The 6,007-nt window shown below is 42.4% G+C and overlaps 1 long non-coding RNA gene across 1 annotated transcript; it reads left to right on the top strand.

Moving 5' to 3' along the window:
• The first annotated feature begins 720 nt into the window (after nt 1-720).
• LOC144099486 (uncharacterized) lies at nt 721-5,193 on the top strand. Its single transcript, XR_013307408.1, has 3 exons — nt 721-783; nt 3,161-3,293; nt 5,166-5,193. It is a non-coding gene; the product is annotated as an uncharacterized LOC144099486 (long non-coding RNA).
• Nucleotides 5,194-6,007: the final 814 nt, after the last annotated feature.

The following is a 6,007-nucleotide window of genomic DNA, read 5'->3' as shown; positions in this document are numbered from 1 at the left end:
TGTTTTCGTCTCAAAACTCACCGAGGCTTCGAGAAGGACAAATGATACGTGGCGGAGTAATACAGTTTTACGGACGCACTATTTCCGCAGCCTCGGCAGCGTTGCCTGCTATGTATGAAATGGAGTATAGTGCTGCTGCACGATATTCTACATTTAACTATGCAAAACCGCCTGCAAATTTTTTTAAAATTGAAAATTGTTTTTTGAGGAAAAGAAACTGCGCAGTATGTCACATTTCGGCGGACACCTGAACTGCGCCGTAAGAGAATGGATAAAGGAGGGACTGAAAGAAGAAATGAAGAAAGAGGTGCCGTAGTGGATGAGGTTTGTAGGTCAAACGGCGAATAAAAAAAGACAATACTGACTTCATGCTGAGGAGCCAGTTTAATTGCGACTGTGATGTTGAATGAAATTTCTTCATGAATGCGCTGCAGGGGTATCTCATTAAGACTATGAAGTAAACCGCACTCAATCAGATTTGAGAAGAAAAATGGACGATTTTTTTTTCAAATGTATAATTTCAGTACTGTTGCTGGACCCTATTTCAAAGCTGTACATGTTGTGTTACTCACCTTCTGTGCTATCGAATTTTCGTTTGCGTTTTCGGATCGAAAAACTAACGACTATCTTCATCTAATTTTTTTCCCTCATAAATGAATAGATTTTTTCTTTGTGACAAGCAACCTGGCATGCCTTAAAAATTCGTCACTTTGCCTTGCAGATATGCCGAAAAAAATGATGAAGCACTTTTTCAACTGTGGGTATATGATTCTTCCTGACCGCGTAAGTACCATATGCTGGAGCCCCATTGAATTTGCCCTAAAACTCGGATAGCCCAAATTTGTTCTTCAGTTCTTTTAAGTTTTTTTGACAAATTTGTACTTCATCTAAGTGAACATGTGCAGTGTATACAAGTTATTAATTGCTCTCAGTAGCTTCTTAAAATTATTTTTTCAAAGCTGGAATGCAGAGAAAGACACGCTTTTGTTTTTAATTTACAGCTACTTCTGAACTGCACGATAAGCTTTGTGCACTTCAGCGCAGTTATAGTTGTACACGATACTTCTGTAAAAACTTATGCCTTATTGCCAGCAGGCCAAGTGCTGGCGAAAAACAGCTACAAGACCTGGATTACTGCACAGAGGCGATGGAAGGATTGCAAAAGTTGAATTAAAGTGTTCAGTTGATTGTATTTTCATTTAGGTCTCTCTTTGATCAATAGAGAAAAAGTGATGAATTTTATAGCCTTGTTTTTTATTCCTGTTACTGTTTAGTGGAAGCAGTTGTAACATGTGCGCAAATTTTTTTGCCCGCTGTCCTTGCTTGTCTCATGGCGGCTGTTCCCGCCGCTAGTAAGGTAAAATAAACACTTATAGTTGGAGCCTTAGACTACGTGTATAATGGGCCCTTTATATCCTTGCTAAGTGGATATACAGTTGTGCCTCGTTAATGTGGACACTTAGGTTCCCGAGCAAAACTGTCCATAAAGCGAGTCTTCCGTAATAACGAATCGAGGAAAATCAGAAATAACACACTTTGTAATTAAATTCTGCTTTTGTGCACAGTAGTAGACAGTAAGCGGAGATTAGATGAAACCATGACAGTTGGAAGTGCATTATTATGTTCATCATTATCTTTCAAATAGCGCGGCACGCAGTTTGAAGCCCCTATAGTGACGCATTACATGAGTGATGGCGTCTCATGGCGTGATGGCATATCTTCTGCTACGACTCGTCGCATCCAATGAACCGGTAGTACATATCCGTACATAGTCGCTAGCAGGTGTTGACAGCGGCTTCACAATTATTAACATCAGTAAATGAAATACATCAACCTGTAAGGAATGTCAACTGGGAAGCTTGGCTCTTTAAAACATGAAAGTTAAAAAAAAGGCCGTCACTGAGGCACTGGCACTTTCGAATTGCCTTTCGCTGGTGTTCTGCTTTCAAAATACAGAAAAGGAAACAGTGGTTAGGGCAGTCGAGATTAGGTGGTCATCGCTGTCCATATTAACGAGACAAATGCATAGGCTGTAATGGCCACTGATCATTTTCGCCCTTCATATTGTACGGACAACGAGTTTTCATATAAATGAGGCGTAAACGCATTGCAAAAGTTTGGTCCCCAGAAAAACTGTCCATAACTTGAATCGTCCATTTTAACGGGGGTCGTATTAACGGGGCACAACTGTAACTGGATATAAGCGTCACATTAGTCGGAAATGAGACCGCTGAATTGTACTTCTGTTTTTGTGAAAACAACCTCTTACTACGGAAGGCACGCGTTATACAGGGTGTTTCACCTAAGAATTTAAGAACTTTTTAAAAATAAAATTTTTGAGTGAGAAGAGCGCTTTTTTTGGCATAGTATTGTCAGCGGTGACATGCTAACTATCAGGCTGGTTAAATAATGTTGAATAGTTAACTTTTTAAACATTAGCGTTAGGCTCCTTAATTACTGAGAGGCGTGCACCCCACTGTTAGAAATATCCACATCAGTTTTTAGAATTTCGAAAACATGGCTACCCTTGGCGCTGTGACCCAACAAAATATGCCAACATGGCGCCAAAATACATGCGCATTTGAGAAGCTTGCAGGCAAAGCATCTTCTCCTGTGCACGTAACTCGTTGAAACAGCCAAAATTTGTTGCGCCACAGCGCCGACGGTAAGCGCGTTTTCGAAATTTTAAAACTGATGTGGATATTTCTAACGGTGGGCTACACACCTCTAAATAATTAAGGAACATCACTCTAATAGTTACAAAGTAAGCCTGCTAGTTAGCACGTCTTTGCTGCATTCTTATGTATTGCGCGGCTGACAATGCTATGCCGGAAAAACTGCTCTACTAACTAAAAAAGCGTATTTTTAAAAAAATTGTGCGAAGTGTTAGGTGAAATATCCTCTATAATAAAGCTGCTTAAATGTCATCATTACATTGTAAATTACGGTAAAAATACCGGGCCGCGACATCCCTGAAATTACATAATTAAGATTATTCATGACAGAAATTTGGAAGGTGAGAAGTCGTGAGGAAACATAGTGGAAAGTCTTAAAAAATCTGCAACTGAAGCTGTGAAATATCATATCAATTGAATTTTTCTGTCAACGTTCTTTTCTACCTTAGTTTATATTCGTATCTGCATTTATCTCTATTACTCAGCAATGCTCGATCGGTGCGTCTGCAGGTGTCGACCCTGCTTGAGAAGAAGTTCAAGCGCTTCTTCAAGGGACGGGATATGGCAGACGGTCTCACTGACATGTGCGTCGATGCATGGCCTGTACTCAACAATAACGTGAGTGCTCATGAAATGACGGTCATTTGTAGAACAGCTAACAATGAAAGCGTCATGTTAGCCTACAAGACAATGCGTGTGTGTAGAAAAGAAGACTTGGTTTGTTGGTCCGAGGTATGTAACCGTCATAAACGCGTACAGTAATAAATGCATCCGTTAAGTTTATTCAAAGACCTTGGACTTTTCGATAGGCAATAGGAATTCGTTGACAGTGCATGCGTCAACAGCTTGGAGTTTCTTTATGGACGAACAGAACCGCCGAAATGGATGGAAGTGTTCGTCATACCTTTACAAATCAACACGTCACTACAGGCTCTTCACCTGCAAAGTTGGCACTGTAAATTATACAGCTGACATTGCCATTAACGTCGGCTGCAGTCGTTACCGCTGTCTTATGACGCACCGTGACCGCATGCAAAGATGACGGCCGATTCCTGCGAATTTGGGCTGTCTGCTGAGTCTCCGGAATATCTACGAGCTTGTTTCAAACGATCAGTCAAAAACCACTCGCTTACATTTTAAATTTTTACATTTTACATTTTAAGAAATAAAATATCACGTTCTTTTTTTTTTGCCATGGTTTACGTCACTCCTACTATCCGTTCGATGAGAAGAAGATAGATTTTTATAGCGCAGTCAGTATCAGGTCACTCAACATGGACTGGCTTAGCCTGAGCGCCTATCCGGCATGCAGTACAGCTTCGCACTGCATTGTGCGATTGTCGTGTTGGACGCCGTTTTAGTAGACGTTATTTCGAATTGTGTGTGCAATCCTCGTCTTTGCTTCACTGCGTGTACTACTACGTGTGCGCCATTTTCAGGTTTACCTCGTTGTTTGGGTCCTGGGTGAAACGGCCGTGTTCATTTATTTATTTTTGCCTGCGTGACCCTTGTGCCTCGTTTAGTTTTTTGTCGAACACGATTGTGGTAGAAATAAAAACGCCACCCGTGCGAGACGAAGCGACTGGCATTTCAGGCGCCAGATGAAACTTTTCAGCCTTTATGTAGCATAAGCAGCTCGAAAAATCTGCCAGGTTTAAAGTTGGCCATTCTGGTAAAGACTAACAGTGTGGCATATGCCGGGTGCTATGTCATTCATGCTTTTGCAGTTTTGGCAGCACCGGTAGCCCAGGAAAGAGGGCTTCTTTTCCACAGACAATGAAACAAAGAGTACTAGCAAGAGTTGTAGACTCCTTTATATATATTTGGTTACTGATTTAAACATTTTTCGTTTCACGCTGGATATGCGCGTCTCTCAGCCAGAGCGATAGAACAGCTCCGGTGGTCCGCAGCCGTGGTGATGCCATGGTTACTTGCAGTACGTAATATCCGCAGGTGCATCGCCGATTCTGAAAATTTCTAAATGATTTGTTGCCACTTGTTTAGAATGAAAGAATGTACATGGACGTCTAACAGATTCCGGCTTGGAAATAGATTGTAACGAAATACATGTTACTGTTACCGGAAGAACAAGCGGACCTCGCTGTTACCATGCTCATGAACGGACGGTGCGCATATAGCGAAGGCACCGCACCCACAACCCGGAATTTCTTAGGCAGCATATGAAGGATTGTTTTGAGAGCTACCACTCCAATGCTTCCGGAAGCAGGCTCACATAATGATTACACACGGCACATTGTCAACACCGCCCACTTTCCTACCTACCTCAAAAAGGACGATTGTTGGGCCTACTTGAATATCAATCTTACGCGCCAGACAAGTGAACGCTACAGCTGTGGCTTACTACATACTACACGTTTGACGGCGCCTTATTTGCTTCGGAGGAAGCTTGCTGCGGATTGTCGTCGTAAAAAAGAAAAAGAGGAGGGCAGTTTCAATGAATCAGTTTGCCCGCCATTCTTTATTTTGCAGGTTCCTATGGCTGTGATGCAAGTCAAGGTTAGTGAAGTTTCCGAAGTCGTACCAATTCAGTGTCATGGAAGGCAAAACATCTCTTATTATATCTCTGACTTTTTAGAACCTATGTAACCTTTCACAGAAGTAGGAATTCCACAATTTCAGTTGTATGATCGACGAATGTATTTCGTCGAGTTGAGACCCTTGGTATTCTTGAGAACGATACATGTAGAGAATAAAAAGGCTAGCAAAACTTCCTTGCTTACTGGTGCTAAGTATATAAATTTTACTCTGCAGTATATCTGTCGAACGACCTATAGAAACTCTCTTTTACAGCCACTTGACAAATGTGATATACCATTTGCATTCCAGTTTCCCTATTGCCTGCCCAAGCGATATTAACTTCAGGGAAAGGGGCGGTTAGCTCGGGCATAACTCCGGTTTTTTGTTCGAACGCGCGGAGAACGTAGAAATGCGCCCAGTGATATTGGATGAACCAACGCAGACAGAAACGCAGAAACGGACACTTGTCCGTTGCACTGGTTCATCAAAGATCATGGAAGACCAACTGGCCCGACAGCAAGTGGCTCCCAGTGAGAAACCACTGCTCTACTATTTCATGTGCACTTACTGGATGCTCGGATATATATAAGTAAGATGAAACGACTACCAGAGCGGGCAATTGCATGGACTGCGTGTTTGCCCGGAACATAACAGCTTCCGGTATGTTCTGCGGCCCGGTGTGGTAACAGTACCGTGTGCGTGCACAGCCGGTGATACCTGTCCCACCTCACAGCTATCGCCTATGCGAGCGACGAGGCAGTGAGCGTGCAGTGATGGTCATAGGCGCCTCGTCA

This window comes from Amblyomma americanum, chromosome 7 (genome assembly GCF_052857255.1).
Source record: "Amblyomma americanum isolate KBUSLIRL-KWMA chromosome 7, ASM5285725v1, whole genome shotgun sequence".
NCBI lineage: Eukaryota > Metazoa > Arthropoda > Arachnida > Ixodida > Ixodidae > Amblyomma > Amblyomma americanum.
This window is presented reverse-complemented; position numbering and strand designations above follow the sequence as displayed.